Below are 19,082 nucleotides of genomic sequence, written 5' to 3'. Positions count from 1 at the left end.
TTCTTCTGGGTGCTCTGTTTTCCCCCCGCAGCCCAAAGATGTGCAGGTTAGGTGGATTGGCCATGCTAAATTGCCCATAGTGTCTAGGGTGGGAAATGCAGAGATAAGGTAGGGGATGCTCTTCAGAGGGTCAGTGTGGACTTGATGGGCTGAATGGCCTGCTTCCACACTGAGATTCTATGATTCACCTCTCGTTCTTCTAAATTCCAGTGAGTAGACTTCCAACCTGTTTAACCTCTGTTCACAAGACAATTCCCCCACACCAGGATTCATCACGGTGGCTCAGTGGTTAGCACTGCAGCCTCACAGTTCCAGGGACCCGGGTTCGATTCCAGCCTCGGGTGACTATCTGTTTGGAGTTTGCACGTTTTCCCTGTGTCTGTGTGGGTTTCCTCCAGGTGCTCCAGTTTCCTCCCACAGTCCAAAGATCTGCAGGCTGGGTGGATTGGCCATGCTAAATTGCCCGTAGTGTTCAGGGGTGTGTGGATTATAGGTGAATGGATTTGGGTGGGATGGTTCAAGGGGCGGTGTGGACTTGTTGGGCCGAATGGCCTGTTTCCACACTGTTGGGAATCTAATCTGATCTAACCTTCTCCGAGCTGCCTCTAATGAAATTATATCTTCCCTTAGATAAAGGGGCCAAAACTGCTCACAGTACTCCAGATGCAGTCTCAGCAGCACCTTGTATAGTTGCAGTAAATCATTCTTACTCTTATATTCTAACTCCCTTGAAATAAGGGCCAATATTTCATTAACCTCCCTAATTATCTGCTGTACCTTTGTGCTCACTTTCCATACTTCATGCACAAATCCTCCCAAGGCACTTTGTGTTGCAGATTTTTGCAGTTTTTCTAGATTTAAATTATACTTTGTTCTTTTATTCTCACTTCCAAATTGAATAACTTTATATTTTCCCACATTATACTCTATTTTCCAAATTTTTGTCCACCAACTTAACATCCCAATAGCTCTCTGTAGATGTTTGTATCTATCTTGCAACCTGCCTTTCCAGACTTTTTTGTGTCACCTGCAAATTTGGCTACAGTACATTCGCTTATTTTGTCCTAGTCATTAATTTATATTGTAAACAGTTGCGGATCCAGCACTACTGCCTGTGGAACCACCCCTCCCCCCCCTCCCCGATCATGGGTCACTGTTTTCTGTCAATTAACCAATTCTCTTTCATGCTAATATATTACCTCCAACAAGTTGGGGTCTTACGAGTTAAACTTTTGTGAGATACCTTGTTGAACACCTTCTGAAAGTCCCAATACAACAAGTCTACTGGGAGTTCCCCTCTATCCACGCTGGTTGAGATTTCCTTGAAAATGCTAACAAATTCTGCAAGAGGTACAGACAAATAATCTGGTCTGCTATGACCTGTCACCTAACTGTTGTGAGAAAGAAATGACAAATACATTGGATTTAAACAAAAAATATCTTTAATATGTCAGTTAAAAAATACATTTTGGGATCAGCGAGGTTACAGAAAAAGATAAGCCCTCCAACTCATTGGTAACTGCTCATTTTGAAGTAAACCATGTAGCATGGATGTGTGAGCTTATAGGTGTCTGTGCACATGTGCATATATGTCACTGTACATGTATGATATACATACATGTGTAAGAAAATAAATTTGTTTTGAGTGTGTTTAAGAGTAAGTACCCACATTTATGTGTGAAAGTATTGATAGGAGAAACACCATTGACAGACATGAATGTTCACACAGATATAATCTCTTACACTATCACATGTAAACTCAGATAAACACAAGCAACATATTCTCCCATGTTTGGTGCAGGTCAATTAAAATGAGCACCCCGATTTTACACAGCATTATGTTTAACTTGTGAAAGTGCAGGAGATTGCTTCAGTGACATAATCAGAGAGCAGGGGTTAAATTTTCAGTCTTTGGGATATTAGAAATAAGTCACTTGCTAGAAGTAGCTCAGGTGGTTGCAGAGAACAGTTTGCAGCATAAAGAGGTAAGTTCAATTTTCTTGACCTCATCCCATGCTTCAAGTAAGGTGAATCTCAGGTTAAACTCACTGACCAGTTGTCTGTCTAATGAGCAATAAGCCTTCCAGGATTTTGGTAACTGCTGCTTACAATGGTATATAATACTTAAGCATTATTTATCATGATATGTGTCATGTCATTATATTTTCCAGGTCAACTAAGAGCAACAAAACTATTGATTCAGGCTGCCATTCTGAAAAACAAATTCTATTCATTATCCTCACTCTGAAAAATGACCTTTGTTAATCCTTATTCTACAGGGTGGGGAATTAATCTGTTGTTTAATAGGCAAGGTTTGTTCACAGTTCCTTTAAGTATTGAACTTATATTGATGTGTTGCACTTCAGTTGTACCATGATTGATATAAATTCAGGCCAATGAACGCATATGTACTCTGAGGTAAGAATTCCTTATTGTGCAGCAACCTTGTGCATTTATTAGTGAAAATCTCCTGCTTGAAATTTCAAGTACATGATGGCAAGATATTCCCATATGGTGATTATCACTCTCTCTCAAAGTCTACTTGGATAATTTGGAGTTATCTTGGAAACAAATAACAGCAGCCTTTGACAGGGATATATGCTATACCTCCTCAGTTGCTGGATGTAGTGTGAAGTAGCATTAAGGGATCTCTGTGAGTTATACAAGAGCAGCTTTTTGACAGGCAGCAGACTGATCATAACTGTGTTCCACAAGCACAAAGAAAGACTGAAATTGGACAAATGTTCAAAGAGGATTCACTCCTGATCAAACAGTTTCATTTTGGCAGCTTCAGCTTGTACATTACTTTTTTCTAATTCTTGAAATAGATTCATATCAAGGAATGAAAGTCTAAAGATTACAGCATGGCCTTATCTTAAAGCCCTTGCATAACATTAATTTGTCTACTTTTAGACAGCATCATTATGGCCTGAATCTCACCAGAAATCAGTTCAGTGTCAATTTTGGTGAATTTCATGGGAGGTTTCACTTTGTGAGGTCTAAAGAGTTTTTTCAAACTTGACTTATTACATATGCACCATGCCCCTTTAACACCTTGCTTGTCCTATCCTCCCACTAGTGGGTGAAAGTACTCACCACTGCCAGGTTATGCTGGGAGCCTAGGCACTGGTGCTGTATTTAAAAGTCAGTTGTGCACACAGTCAAGCACTGGTAGTCCAGAGCTCCTCTGCAGGGTTCAGGTTATTTGCTCCAGATATAGCAGGCAGGGGAAAATTCTCATCCTACTTTGTAGGGAGGAGCTTGGAGATCCTGGTGGAGCAGATGGAGCAAAGGAAGACTGACCTCTTCCTGAGGATTGGCAGAGAAGACCACAACAGTCTAGACAAACACCCAGCAATGCTGCAAGGAGGTCGATGATCTCTGCTCTATAAGATTAACACCCACTACCCTCTCTCTGCTACTGAAATTAATGGATTAGTACTCTCATTATTGTATGCAACATCTCTCCTCACTCACTCTCACCCACCCAACACCGAAGACTACTAATTCTGCATGCTCACTGCATTGCTCACTCACTCTGCACACCTGAACACTCTTACCCCACCTGTACCAATGCTATAAGCTGCGCCAGCCCCTTTCATCTCATTCAATCCTTCCTCTTGTCTCATTCCACGGAGAAAAAGGACCACAATCTGGAAGAAATAACGAAGACAGGTTCTTCACCCACAATCAGAAGAGGATCCTACATGTTACCACTGAGGACTGGGACTGCTCATGTGGTGATGTCGAAACATCCATGCGTTGCAAATATGTAAGAAGCATTGCCCATTTTCCTGTTGGTCAACAGATCCCTGCTATGTCTGCACAGCTGGCCAAAAAAAAACACCTCGAGTCACTGACACTCAGAGAACTGCCATAGATTGAGCACCTGCTCACCCTAGGCAGGAGAGAAACCCATGGTGTCAGCAATTTTGAACTTCATAGAAATGCACAAGCAGATACAGGAGCAGAGGCAGGTTAGTTGGAGACACTGAACAACCTGTCACAAAGGCTACAAAGCTTCACCCATGTTGTTTGTATCATGCTACTTCTGGCATGTGAGTCTCCGGCTGCCACCATGGAGAGGTTAGTGGCTGCCGGGTCGAGTTAGATCGAGCAGTCTCAGAGAATGCTGGAACTGCACGCAGACCTGCTCTCCATTGTGTTAGCCTTTGGTACTCAGCACCAATGACAAGGCAACAGGTGGATGATGGACTTTGACCTCACTCCACATGCTGATTCCTCACAAGGAGATAAGACAGTGACAATAGGCACCCAACCAAAGGAAGATCCACATTCAGACCCTGCAGAAACCTTCTCTCAGCATGTGTCAGATTTGACTGGGGTTTCTACCTCTGCTCTACCTCCCACCATCAGCCCTGTAAACGTTAAAGTTGAGGAAGGTGCACATGCCTTGAACATACTCTGGGACTCATCCACAAACATTCCTGAGATCGCCCAAACAAAATTCCAAGACCAACAAAATCTACAATAGGACAGGCTGCCTCCAGTGCAGCTGTGCACCCTGGGAGTGCACTGAGATATAGTGAGCAGGAAAAGAAGAAGACCCTTGCAGGCATATAGGTGACACGGATGATACTTCGTCATGACTACATTCTCATACTTATAAATATACATTCACTTCACATCATTAGTTGTTTAAGTGAGTATCTATCCAGCAGTAAGAATAAGACTGAAGGTATGGAGCCTTGCCACCCTTCATGCTACAAGTGGTTTAAAGGTGAAATGTTGAAATGTGAATTGACCACCTCTTGCACTGTATGCCGGCTATGGGAACCTGGAAGGTATTTGCTGATTTATCAACTGAGCTAGACCTTTCCAAGCCACAACACATGACTTGTGCATCATTAGTGATCATCTTTACTGGCATTGATTCCTAATGCAGCATGATGTGGTGAAGTGCTTGAGGGCAGGATTTGGACTCCAGACAGTAAACTAATGCCTAACATCCATATACAGCATGTAGTCCTTGCAAGGTTTTGCGTCTGTACTGTACGGGTGCCTGTGTAATGCTGTTGCAATTTGAAGGATTTCATATCACTCAACAGTGAAGCTGTCTCCCTCACAGATCTAACACTTACACATTCTGCTCCAGGTGTAATGACAACTATTTTCAACTCTATTGCACATTTTTTACTTGAATCATTATGGAACTAAACAGCAGTTGTGCTTCACCCATGAGTCTCAGGTTCAGCCTCTTGCTCTTGCTGAACCCCTAAATGTACATATTCCCGTCTTAGTGGCTCTCCTCTTCAGCCATATTGGTTTTAAAATTCCCAACATTCCCAACCAGCTTATCAACCCAAAAACTGAAAGAACTATGGATGCTGTAAATCAGGAGTTGTTGGAAAAGCTCAGCAGATCTAGCAGTTCTGAAGAAGGGTTGCAGGACCAAAAACAATAACTCTGAATTTTTTTCTTCACAGATACTGCCGGACCTGCTGAGCTTTTCCAGCAACTTCTCTTTTTGCCGCTCATCAATCTAACTTCATGTGCCCACTTTACCCCCTCAACACTAGATAAATTGAGTCAAAGTACAGTAATATAGTAAAAGCAAAATGCTGCAGATTCTGGAAATCTGAAACAAACACAGAAATTGCTGGAGAAATTGAAGTTCTGTAAAAGTGTCCTATCGACTCGAAACATTGACTCTGTTTCTCTTCCATAGATGTTGCTAAATCGGCAGAGATTATCCAGCATTTTTGTGTTTGTTTCAGATTTCCAGCATTTACAGTATTTTGTTTATATTCAATGTAAAGATTGAGATTGTTTACATTGCTGGTAAAGTTAGTATAATTGTGAAAATCTCGACCCCAGGTGGGCTCTCTCGGTTCTGCAATCAGTCAATGAATACTGGCAATTGGTCTGGCTGTTTAAGCCTTTACTCTTTATTTCTTTATACGGTCGGGTACGGAAACATAGAAGTCGAACACTTCTGTATTCTTCGGAAGCGCTGCACACCACAGGTTAATACAAAGACATTTTTATACTTTTCTTAAAGTGGGGTACAAGGTGTGATCACACAGTATATTCAAACAATTACCAATCAGTATATAATAGTGCTTCATTGACAGTTACTAAGTCCAATGATATTACCTGGTAAACAACTTATGTCACTACTCTTAGATCATTTTTATCTTGCTACAGAGAGCCACTACACCTGCACTTGAAGGTCAGTCAAAACGGTTAGTACTTCTCTATCTTATCATGTTACTGCTGTATTCTAAAAGGCGCAGTGTCTGCTAATCTTTCTTTGCAGCGATCTGAGGGTTAGTTATTTATGCAGCTCTAGCAGAATTAATTAGCAGTTCGCAGCCTAGAAGCAATTTTGTTGTGCTAACTTGCATCAAAAAGCCATCTTGTGCCTGTATCCAAGTTTCAGACTCTCATCTGCCCCCTTTGGTTATTCCATGACCACAACGTAGGGCGGGAGGGCATAGATTAGATCAGTCCAAGTCGCTGGATGCCAGAGCTTGCCAATACTCCTCAGCCTCCAAGGAGGAGTCAGGGTTGGACAACTGGTCCTCCTCATCCTCAGCGGGGGTACCATCAGGATGGAGGAGGAGCATTTTCTGAGGGGAACCAATATCACTAATGGAATTCATTAGTTTAGCCAAAATACATTTAATGATAGCAATACCAACAAAAAGACAAAGTAAAATAATACGGAGATATATTGCTAGATTGAGCAGCCAGTGGCACCATGAGTCAAAACTCCAATCTCCTTTTCTAGGACCTTGCCTGAAATCATCTAATTGCTTCTTAATGGACTGAATAGCATGGGTTATGTTATATGATTTGTCCGTAAAATGGGTGATGCATTTGTCTCCCACTGTAGCATATACTCCCCCTTGTTGATCCAACATATAATCCACAGCATACCTTGTCTATTGCGCATAGAGCCTTAGTTCTGCCAGTTCCTTACTAACAGCTTCCAGTCCTGCTATGGTATTGTTTCCCAGGATGGTTAAACCACAAATAAGGCAGTTTCTATTTTTGACACTAATGACTCCCGCTGATCCCATATAGACAGGGACCCGAGCAACCCGTAGCCAAGCGAGGACCCTGGTGTGACCTGGTCCTCCCAGTCTGCACAGAATTGTGTGCTAATGGCTCGGGCCGCTATCTTCCTATGGGTATGCCCTCGCTGGGGGCATGGGACAGTAAGTGGTCCAATAGTACCAACTGCAAAGAGGACTGGAAGGGTTGGGGTGGCTGTCGTGTATATCCCATTAAGGAGGAACACAAAGCCTTTCTTAGCTTGATAGCATTTGACCTCCTGATTATTCTTCTGCGTGAATTGTTTGTACCACCAGTTCTCCGGCTGGCTGGAGTCTCTGCCTGATCCCACCAGTTGGTAGGTATCAAATCCAGGTGGCTGAACTGACATGTGTCCCATTACATTGGCCACAAATAAACTGTCTACCGGCAGTTATGATAAGACATCTTTGCTCATCACAAGTGCACATAAACAGGCTGTTGTTCACTTGGCAATGTTGGCGGGAGCACTGCGTCTGCACACAGGAAGTGTTCTTGGGGACTAGACCGTATGTACACCCCCATCCCTGTCCTGAAAACCAAAGCGGGTAACTTCGCGGGCTCAAACATGTTGTGCCGTTCTTTCCCTGAGTCCCTATACAATTGGGGGACTGTTTCCTGTTTGAGTTTATCAGCTTTACACACCTCGCGTGAACACTTTGTCGGTATGTACCAGTCTGGCCTTTGCATGAGGCGTTAGTCGTGTCAGTCGTGTTTAAGTCAAAGGGGGTCCATCCAGGGGTGGTTGCAGATAACCCCTCTACTGACAGGGCAAGTGGGCAACACAGAGTGCAGTTTCCATATAAAAGGATATGAGTCTTAGAAAACAAATTGTCCTCTAGGCCTAATGCTGTAAAGGCGGCCGTGACAATGGAAAGTCCAATCGTAGTTTTTAATCCGTTTGCGGGGCCCATTGTTTACAATCACTCAGGTGAATCCAGCGGCTCTGTCCCTGAACTTTGACCGCTGTTGGTGTTTGCAGGAGTATCTGGAATGGCCCTGTCTACCCTGGCCCAAGTTTGGGGCAATCCCAGTCCTTGATCGATACGAGGTCTCCCGTTTGCAGTCTGGGAGATTCCTTCTGGTCATTCTGGAGCAAGGATTGGGATATCTAAAACAAAAAAGGAATTACTATTTGAAACATGCAGTTTCGGTTGTATCTTAAGAATCTGGTTTGCGACCAACTGATTCCGGTTCTTCTCCCAGTTCTTCATTGCCTCCAATTCCTTCATCTCCACCCTTGGAAGGGGCTCGACCAATGACCTTGCAATGATGGAGGTGATCCCAGATGGAGCACCCGGCGACCTTAACAGCAGTAGGGGTGCTGGAAGGGCCCCTCCCACCGAGGTCAGAGGCTACGGCGTGTCCAATTCTTGATGAGAACGAAGGAACTGGGTTCAACAGCTGGAACAGCGTTCAGGGAGGGAAGCTTCTCATAGGCAGCAGTGACCTGAGAGTGAAGACCTTCCAAAATTTTAGTCAAAGCAAGAATATAGGAGGACATGTCTTCAATCATGTGGTGGAAATGAATGGGGAAGAGGCATCATTAAAAGGCGTGCGGAAAGCCCGACCGTAAACGATTTTGGCTGGGAATAAGCGAGCTTTGCCCGCGGGAGTGCAACGCAGGTGAAACAATACCAGAGGCAACAACTTAACCCAGGGGAGACTGGTCTCAGAAGTCAATTTGGCAAGCTTAGTTTTCAAAGCCTGGTTACAAAGGTCTATGAGCCCCGCAGCCTGAGGGCAATATGCACAATGATGTTGGCATATGAGAGCATATCTCATCATTGACATCCCCAATAAAGTGGGGGCCCTTGTAGAGGACAGGCAAAAGGGAATACCAAAACGGGGAATAATTTCTCTCAGCAAAATATTTACAATTATCTTGGCAGTAGCATTAGAAGTAGGATAAGCCTCAACCCATTCAGAAAAAAAAATCAACAATAACCAGAACATACTTGTAATGCTGACATCTTTGCATCTCAATAAAGTTAAGCTGAAGGGTCTGAAAGGGCCCTTCAGGAAGGGGTGTCTGCCTCATTGGGCAAGGCACACCCTTGCCCGGGTTATGTTCTTGGCAGGTGAGGCATCGAGCACTGACACTCTGGGCCATCTGCTGGAGGCGAGGGTGCCACCAGGTGGCCAGGAGGAGGTCAGAAGTCGAGCGAGCACCACAATGAGTAACATTATGCAAACAGTCAATGACCCATGAGGCAAGAGCATTAGACATACAAATTTGACCAGCCGGAGTGGTCCAGAGTTTAGTAACAGGATTACAATAACAGCCAGCGTTGGACCATATCAGCTTCTCGGATTCAGAGGCGTGCCCCTGTAAGGCAACAACATCTTCAATGGTTGGCATCAGCTTGTCAGAAGTCAACTCACTCTTGTCAGCGCTTTCAGTCTGGCTCATCATTTTCGGCACAATCAGAAGATGGCCACGAGAGGCATCTTTTGCGGCCACATCAGAAGCATGGTTACCAATGTCAACAGGGGATTGGCCGGTGGTATGGGCAGCGCACTTGATAACAGAAACCTGTTTTGGGAGCAGGAGCGCGGCTAAAAGGTCCGAAACGAGCTGGCGATGAGAAATGGGGGTACCTGAAGAGGTCAAAAACCCTCTTCTTCTAGAGCTGTCCAAAATCATGGGCAACTCCGAAGGCATAGCGGGAATCAGTGTAAATGTTCATGTGAAGGCCTGTCCCGAGGACGCAGACATGGGTCAGGGCAAAAGGTTCAGCCTGTTGGGCAGAAAAGGGAGTCTCAAAAGAAGCCAATTCCAGGATGGAGCCATGGTCATCAACTATCGCATAGCCCGAGACGGGTTACCTGTATGGTTGAGAGAGGAGCTACCATCAGTAAACATATTGATGTCAGGGTCTGGAGTAGGGGCATCAGAAAGGTCTGGGCGAACGTGGATGTCCTCATGAATGAGGAGGAAACAATCATGATGTGAAGTGGACAAAGTGATGAAGGATATGCAAGGAAATCAGCAGGATTAATGATACAGTACTTTGACCGTAAGCTGAGATAAATAGCGGTAAGGATTTGAGTACAACGGGGGTGTCCCAAGGCAACAAAGTCAAGTTTCGTAGAGAAGTAGGCAACTGGACGGTATTTATCTCCATGTAGTTGGGTGAGAACCGAGGAAGCACTGTCATCCAGAATAGTGCAGTAAAGTTGGAAAGGTCTGTCATAAGGGGTTCTTCCCAAACCTGGAGCTTGTGACAAGGCTTGCTTGAGTTTGTCAGAGGCCTGTTTTGCCTCTGAGGGGAGTTCAAAGGTCCCTTCGTAGGAAGTGAAAGGAGTCAATATCTTAACAAGGAGGGCCGCGTTAGGGATCCATTGTCGACAGGAGTTGACCATGCCCAGCCACTGGCGAACCTGTTTCGTGGCCTGTGGGACTGGGAAGTTGACAATAGGAGTAATACGGCTCTGTTCAAGGGAGCGTGACTCAGCGGACAAGATGAAACCTAGGAACTTTACTTGGCATTGTGCAATTAAGACCTTCTTGGGAGAGACAACATAACCCAGATGTTTAAGATAGTTAAGGAGGAGGATGACATCAGAGCGGTTAGATTCTTCGTCTAGACTGGCAACAAGGAGGTTGTCCAGATATTGAATCAATGTAGATCCACCGGTGAGGGTGAGGGAACGCAATTGTTTCTGTAAGGCCTGAGAGAAGAGGGTCGGAGAATGTACAAAGCCTTGAAGTAATTGAATCCACGTCAATTGTTGGCCATTAAGAGTAAAGGCAAATAGATACTGACTGTCTTCATGGAGAGGTAGAGAGAAAAAAGTATGTTGCAGGTCAACAACAGCAAAAACTTCAGTGTTTCATGGTACCGAGGCTAGAATGTGAGCTGGATTTGGGACTAGGGCATGGAGAGGCTGTACAATAGCATTGATAGCTCTAAAGTCTTGAACTAATTTATACTGGTCTGGCTTGCTGGGTTTCGGGACAGCCATAATTGGAGTGTTACAGGGTGACTGGCAAGGGACTAGGATGCCTTGGCAAAGAAAATGATGAATCAGAGCTGTGATGCTCGGTATTGCCTGTGGTTTCAGCGGATATTGGTGGATAGACGGCAGAGTGACATTTGGTTTCAAAAAATCTTGAATGGGTTCCCGTTTCGTAAGTCCGACATGGGAAGATGTTTCAGCCCATACATCAGGATGGACCAAATCAAGGACATTCCGATTTTCATGGTGGAGGAGTGCGGCCCGATGAAAGGTAGGATTGGAATAGTAGAGGACAGTCATCCCCCCCGGGAGTTTCTGTAGATGATGGCAATGTGGATCAGCCTTGGTGATCGCACAGTGGACCAAAGGGCCCAGATCTTTAGCATGGTGAGGCGGATTGGCTCTCCGAGTAATGTGAGGTGCCGAGGTACTTGCTTGTTTCCGCAGGTGAGCAGGTATGTGAACGTAGTCTGCTTCGCCCTCTGGCCCGGTAACCCGAGCTAGGATCTGTATAGTCCATTTGGTGCCAATGAAATCCCTGAAGAGATCTTCAAGCGAGTGGTCTTGGCCTGTCTGATTGTAGGCAAGGGTGACATGACTATCAGAATTTTGAAGGCTAAGGTCAAGTGACCACCATTGGGGTTTGGTAGACACTTATAGTTGGCGTTCAGCTGAGTCAGACTCAAGCTGGACACCATCAGGGGAACAGGCAAGTTGGACCTGAAAGGCGCACAGCAGATCTTGTCCCATTAGGTTGCACGATAATGCAGTGGTAATCACAAAACGATGGTCCAGGGAATAGCCTTGGAAATGCACAGAAACCAGATCAGAATTCGGATAACGGTGGGTTTCCCCTTGGAAGCCAGATAACTTTTGGGTCTTCTTAGAGATTGGAAGGTTCATGTCGGATGTTACCGAGGTCATTGAGGCTGCCATGTCAATCAGAAAAGGATACCATCTATTTTCGACTTTGAGTAAAACTTTTGAGTAGGTTCCTGTGTGTGAGATATAGACTTCAAAGGAAAGTTAGTTAGTTTCTGGGAAAAGGGATTATTTTGCGAAAAAGCAGTGTATTGTCCTCTGCTTCTTGCTTGTATCAGAGGGTGGTTATTTGGTGTTCTCCCAGTTATCCTGAGGGTAAGTTCCATTTCCATACCCACCTCCTTGGCTCACCCCAGTTATCCCTTGGGTTCAATCAGAAGCCCAGTGGAGAGGGTGGCCACAAGTGAAGCAGCTGAGGGTTGGGCAGTCACGAGCCCAGTGGTATGGGTTGCCACAATTGAAACAGCTCCGAGGAGAGTGTCTGGGAGGGACCCCTCGTCCACAGCCGCGGCCCTGAAAGGGTGGAGGGCCGCTATACAATGCATAGGTAATTGTTGGGGAGTATCTTCTTGAACACAAATTCTGATTTTACGCAGGTCGGTGCCTTGTCCTCGCCCGGGTACTTCCACAGAGCCTTAATAGAACGGTGGGGCTGATTGGGGTTAGCGTTGACCCAGTCCAAGTTATTTGTCTTAACTGCAGAGCTGACAGAGGGCGGCAGACAATTCAGTAACATACAGTTATATTTAGCATTGGCAACACGGAAGTTCAAAGCCCGTTCGCCGGAATTAGACTCATAACATTCTCAGAAGCGTTCGAGGAAGTCCTCGGCAGACTCCTTGCATTTAGGGTGAAGTTCGAAGATATGAGTAAGGTCAATAGGCTTTGCCAGTGTGGCAGACGCAGCAGCAAGGATATCATCCTGTTGCTGCTGCTCCTGAGCCACGGCATTGGCGAGGGCAGTAAAGCCATTATGACCAACACGTTCGGTGAAGTGGGCATATTCAGTGCGGGTAAGGATCTGTTGGAGAACGGCCCACAGATCTTGCGCAGTCCCATCATAAACTTCGATCGTGGTGTTTAGAATATCAACAAGCTGTTGAGGAACTTTGTGGCGATCCGGTGCAGTACTGGGAATGGACATGATTTCATGTGGCTTCCAGGTATAGTAAACACGGATAGTGGCATTTTGACCAGCAGCCCCAGCCCGTGGGTTCGGCAGCTCCCTTTTGGGGAACTTACCTGGAGTGGATATCTCATTGCCCGAATCATCAGTTGAGGAACTCGGCAGAGTTTCGAATCGTTGGACAAGTTGTGTTGAAGCGCGGTGGGACTTTTTAGAAGATTTGCGGGATTTCAGCTTCACTTGACCACGAGTATTCCAGGCAACAGGGTCAATTGTAGCCGCGACAGCAGTATATGCCTGAGGGTTACCTGCAGCTGCTGAAGTTAACGGGATTCTCAGGAGTATGGGGAGAAACAGTGGTGACGGGGGCAAGTCCAAACGGAAGAACGACAGGGGCCAGCTGCAGGGGAAGAACGGGGATTTGGGGATTGGGTGGAGCAACAGTTTGGTAAGCAGGAGGTTGTACAACAGATGGAAGAGGGATTAGTGGGGTTGGAGCAGAAGGCATTGGATGTGTCGCTCCGGTGGGGACTGTAATCACCGGGTTGGAGGGGGCATTATGATCTGCTTGTGGGTCGGGTGGGGGTGGGGGAGGCGGTGCGAGGCACTGATAGGAACACCAGTCATCCAAATCAGAATTTTTGTTGTCTCCCGCACCCAAACTAAAGCCAACCATTGAACTACTCAGCTCTTTTTTTTGTCAGTCACCGGTGATTTTTCTTTCTGTTTCTGTTGACGTTTGACTCAAGCACATTTGTTTTTGAGGACCTCAGTTGATTTCATGGTACCATTATCAGTCAATGCAATTCCCAATTTGGTGGCAGAATCCTGCCATGAATTTAAGACCAATTGTGTGTGACTTTCATCACAAAATTGTCGCCATAACCCAATCAATCCTTTCGTTTTTGAGCCCATGTTTCATCGCCAAATCAATTGCTGGGCTGATCTAGCCAACTGATTATTTTTGGGGCTGCTAAGTGGCCACTGTTCATCACCTAATTTCGTAAGGCACCAGAAAGCTCACGCAGGCCTTCAGATTTATCCAGGTGCTTTTCACATAGTTTCACCAGCGAAGAAGATGGATCTTCCATCTTATCTATATTGTTACCCGTCTTAAACAACCTTCCTTTCTAACCTCGACCTAAACTTTCACTAATCAACAATCTGTCAATGAACAACAAACTAACAACTTCGACAAAGCCTTCACAAGATCCTAAAACCGTAACAGTCTCATTATAATATATTGCAATACTCCCTTGTTTTGTCTTTCACAGACTAATTTGGAAATCACTTTAGACAACACCAATTTGACCAAATTTGAGCCCCCGACTCATTTAAAGTCTTCAATACTCAGGTCCTGACCTGTCTATTTTGTCTCTCAATTCACAGCATTAGAGTCCCCGACTCTATCTCGGATCCCCAATCTGTAGGTCCCCGACCTTTAAATGGAGCCCCCGAATCCCTTTTATCTTTCCAAGACCAATGCTTTTTCGGGCTGGACTCAGACTGTAGCAGCAAAGGGTCGAGTCCATCACGACTTGAATGAGAAGAAAACCAGACGGAGAAAATACTCACGTCCGGCCAGCCGATTCCTCTACACTCAATAGTGGAGGACTCAAGACTTTTACACTGCTGTCCATAATCCATCCATACCAAATCCGAGTCATGGCACCAGATGAGAATCTAGACCCCCGGTGGGGTCTCTCGGTTCCGCAATCGGTTAATGAACAGTCACAATTGGTCTGGCTGTTTAAGGTTTTACTCTTTATTTCTTTATCCGGCCAGGTACAGAGCGTCCGGAAACACAGAAGTTGAACACTTCTGTATTCTTCGGAAGCGCTGCACACCACAGGCTAATACAAAGACATTTTTATACTTTTCTTAAAGCGGGGTACAAGGCGTGATCACACAGTATATTCAAACAATTACCTATCAGTATATAATAGTGCTTCATTGACAGTTACTAAGTCCAATGATATTACCTGGTAAACAACTTATGTCACTACTCTTAGATCATTTTTATCTTGCTACAGAGAGCCACTACACCTGCACTTGAAGGCCGGTCAAAATGGTTAGTACTTCTCTATCTTAACAAGTTACTGCTGTATTCTAAAAGGCGCAGTGTCTGCTAATCTTTCTTTGCAGCGATCTGAGCGTTAGTTATTTATGCAGCCCTAGCAGAATTAGTTAACAGTTCGCAGCCTAGAAGCAATTTTGTTGTGCTAACTTGTATCAAGAAACCGTCTTGTGCCTGTATCCAAATTTTAGACTCTCAATTGCAAATGCATTGTCTGGAATGCAAAAATAATGGAAGGAGTTATGAATTTAAGAGAAAGAGATTAAAAATTGTATAAAACCTCTATAAGAGATAAAGGAGGAAGAATGGATGCAATTCATGTGTTTTATTGTCTGCATGCCTTTTAACTTGTGATGAAATGATTTTTGAAATGGCATTTATTCTCTCCTAAAGATGGACACATGTGAAGAGCACTTTTATTGCTAGAATCATGAGAAAGTTTTGATTGTTTCTTCAAACAGGACCAGTCATGTGTTTTCAGGAGTGGTCAGCATAGAAACAACTTCATAATTGGTTCTTAGTGTCTACCTTTTTATGCTTGGACAATACAACAGAAACATTCAGGCTGTGAAAGGAAAAGCTCTTAAATCCCTCAGCTTTAGGTATCCTGAGTCACAGAATATAACCAGTACCATACTATTAAGCAAGCTATATTTTGTTACACTGACGTTTCAGTCTCCAAGTTATGCTAGCACACTGTTTGGTAGTTATTTTAAGTAGTTTGCAAATATTTCAGAGATTTGAACATTCGCAGGTCTGTTAATATCCCTGGACATCAGACTAATGCAGAATGTTTTCCCCAGTGTTCTGCAGAGGCTGTGCAAAAAAAAACTGTGGTCATTCCTTTCCAACCACTCTAATCTGACTGCAGACAAGCCTCCAAGTAAATTGTGCGTGGTTGGCTTTTCAATTTTCTCCCCAGTGGGTAACGATCTAACAATCAATACGTGGAATGTTAAGGATTATGAAATATAATCTGTGAGCGACCAACATGGAATAAATAAAACTGATTTCCTTGTGTCAAAAACACTTGTAATTGTAGCTTCCCAGGCTCTTAATTTGGTACAGGATGCTTTTCTCGAGCATTGAAAGACTTGTTGTGTGATCTTCATCCTAGAGGTATATACAATATTATTTTTGTATGAGTGATCAACTCAAATCCAGGCAGTGCAGAACAAAGTTAATCTAATCTGTAAACTCGATAATGCTGTCTAAATTAGCAGAGCAAAACACAGCAGAAAAAAGTTTCTGAGCAAAGTGCCCATTTCTGTAAAACAGTGTGAAAGACATTGACTGTCTTGGGAGCGCTCTTCATTATTTTCATTCTGTCTGAAATCTTTGATTTAACCATTCTTTTCCAACAACTCTCCAGTCATGTAACTGAATGCCATTTACCTCACCTGGGTCCATGTTTATTCTATACAGTTGCATCCAGTTAATTTCCCTGAATAGATTCTTTTGGTGCTCCCCCAATATTACATCCTGAGTCCACCTGAATCTGGATGAGAAAATGTCAGAAGTAGAGTTGTCACTATTCAGATGAAACATTAAACCAAGGTCTCATTTCCCTCCTCTGGTTGTTGTAAAAGATTCCATGGAACTGTTTCAAAGAAATTAGAGGAGCTATTCCTGGGGACTTGGTTAATGTTTATCACTCAGTCAGGATCGCAGAAACAGATTGTCTAGTCATTGCTGTTTGTGGAAACTCAGAGTCTAGGTAGCTGCTACATTTCCGACCACACTGACTACACTTCAAAATACTTCATTCTGAAATACTTTGACTTGTCCGGTGGATGTGAAAATGCTTTATAAATTCAAGCCTTTCTTTCTTTATCCACAAGATACACATGTTGCATCCAAAAACACAACAAATTCCGAAAGTAGAATTTTACTGTCTTTAGTACAGTGCAGACATATGGCCCAAATATGTCTCCTGACAACATCCTGGTGATACCCGGTCCAAGGTGGCAGTGGGGTAGGACAATCCAGCCAAAGCTCCTCTGCTTTGTCAGTTCCTTTTCCGTTTTTCTGCCTTTTATCCCTCTTTTCTGCTCTTTCTGCAGTTTCTCTACTGCCCCATCCCCAACTTTTAACTTCTGAAACTTACCTGTGGAGAGTGGAAGATGGAAGCATGTCGGTGTCCAGCCGGGATGGAAGACGAGTTGGAGACCATGCCGGTGTTGGAGGTGAGTTCTGGAGGCGAGTCACAGGCTGGAGCCCAGATTGGGAGGCATTCTGAGTCCCAGAGGTAAGTCTCAAGCCTGAGCCCGGGTCAGGAGGCAGCACGAGCCCTGACCGGCCTGGGGACATGTTCTGGAGTTGAGTTGCAGGCCGAAGTCCAGAACAGGAGGCAGTCCAACTCCAGGCTGGCCTGGGAGACAATTCCTGGAGGTAAGTTGTAGGCTGGAACCCAACACGTGAAGGCATCAAGGCCTTGTGTTCTGAAGCTTGGGGGACTCAGTGAAAAGGCCTATAATTTGTGCACTATTTAAAGATACTTTGTATTGTTATTATGGACTTTGAGTCATAGAAATGTACAGTAGAGAAACAGACCCTTCAGTCCAACTCATCCATGCCAACCAGATATCTTAAATAAATCTAGTCCCATTTGCCAGCATTTGTCCCATATCCCTCTAAACCCTTCCTATTCATATACTTATCCAGATGCCTTTTGAATGTTGTAATTGTACCAGCCTTCATCACTTCTTCTGGCAGCTCATTCCTCTACATGAAGGAGTTGCACTTTAGGTACCTTTTAAACTTTTCCCCTCTCACCTTAAACCAGTTTTGGACCCCCTCACCCTGTGGAAAATACCTTGTCTATTTACCCTATCTATGCCCCTCAAGATTTTATAAACCTCTATAAGATCACCATCAGCCTTCAATGTTCCAGGGAAAATAGCCCCAGTATATTCAGCCTCCTTCTATACCACAAACTTGCCAACCCAGACACCATCCTTGTAAATCTTTTCTGAACCCTTTCAAGTTTCACAACACTCTTCCTATAGCAGGGAGACAAGAATTGAATGCGCCATTCCAAAATGGCCTCACCAATATCTGTACAGCCTCAACATGACCTCCCAACTCCTACACAATGTACTGAACAATAAATGCAAGCTTGCCAAATGCTTTCTTTGCTAACTCATCTACCTGCCGCTGCACTTTCAAGGAACAATGAACCTGCACTCCAAGGCCTCTTTGTTTAGGAACACTCTCCAAGACCTTGCCCTTAAATGTATAAGTCCTGCCCTGATTTGCCTTTCCAAACTGCAGCACCTCACATTATTCTAAAGTAAACTCTATCTGCCACTCCTTGGCCCATTGGCCAATCCAATCAAGATCCAGTTAACTCTGAGGTAACCTTCTTAGCTGTCCACTACACTGCTAATTTTGGTATCATCTGCAAACTTACTGACCACAACTCCTATTTTCACATCCAAATCATTTATATAAATGACAAAATGCAGTGGACCCAGCACCAAACCATTTTGCACACCACTGGTCACAGGCCTCCAGTCTGAAAAGCAACCCCCCAACATACCTGCTGCCTTCTACCTTTGAGCTAGTTCTATATCCAATTGGCTAGTTCCCCCTCTGTTCTGTGTGATCTAACCTTACTAACCAGTCCATCATGAGGAACCTTGTTGAACACCTTACTGATGTCCATACAGATCACATCCACCTCTCTGCTCTCATCAATTGTCTTCATTAACTCTTCAAAAAACTCAATCATTTATTGAGACTTGTCTTCCCACACACAAAGCCATATTGACTATCCTTAATCAGCCCTTGCCTTTCCAAATACTTGTAAATCCCGTCCCTCAGGTTTCCCTCCAACAACTTGCCCATCATTGATGTCAGGCTCACCAGTCGATAGTCCCCTGTCTTTTCCTTATCACCTTTTTTTAAATGGTGGCACCATGTTAGCCAATCTCCAGTCTTCCGGCACCTCACCTGTGGCTATTGATGATACAAATATTACTTCCCTAGCTTCCCACAGAGCTCTAGGGTGCACCTGATCAGGTCCCTTGGATT

Source organism: Stegostoma tigrinum, chromosome 26, assembly GCF_030684315.1.
Source record: "Stegostoma tigrinum isolate sSteTig4 chromosome 26, sSteTig4.hap1, whole genome shotgun sequence".
NCBI classification, from domain to species: Eukaryota; Metazoa; Chordata; class Chondrichthyes; order Orectolobiformes; family Stegostomatidae; genus Stegostoma; species Stegostoma tigrinum.
Note: the sequence above shows the minus strand (reverse complement) of the source record.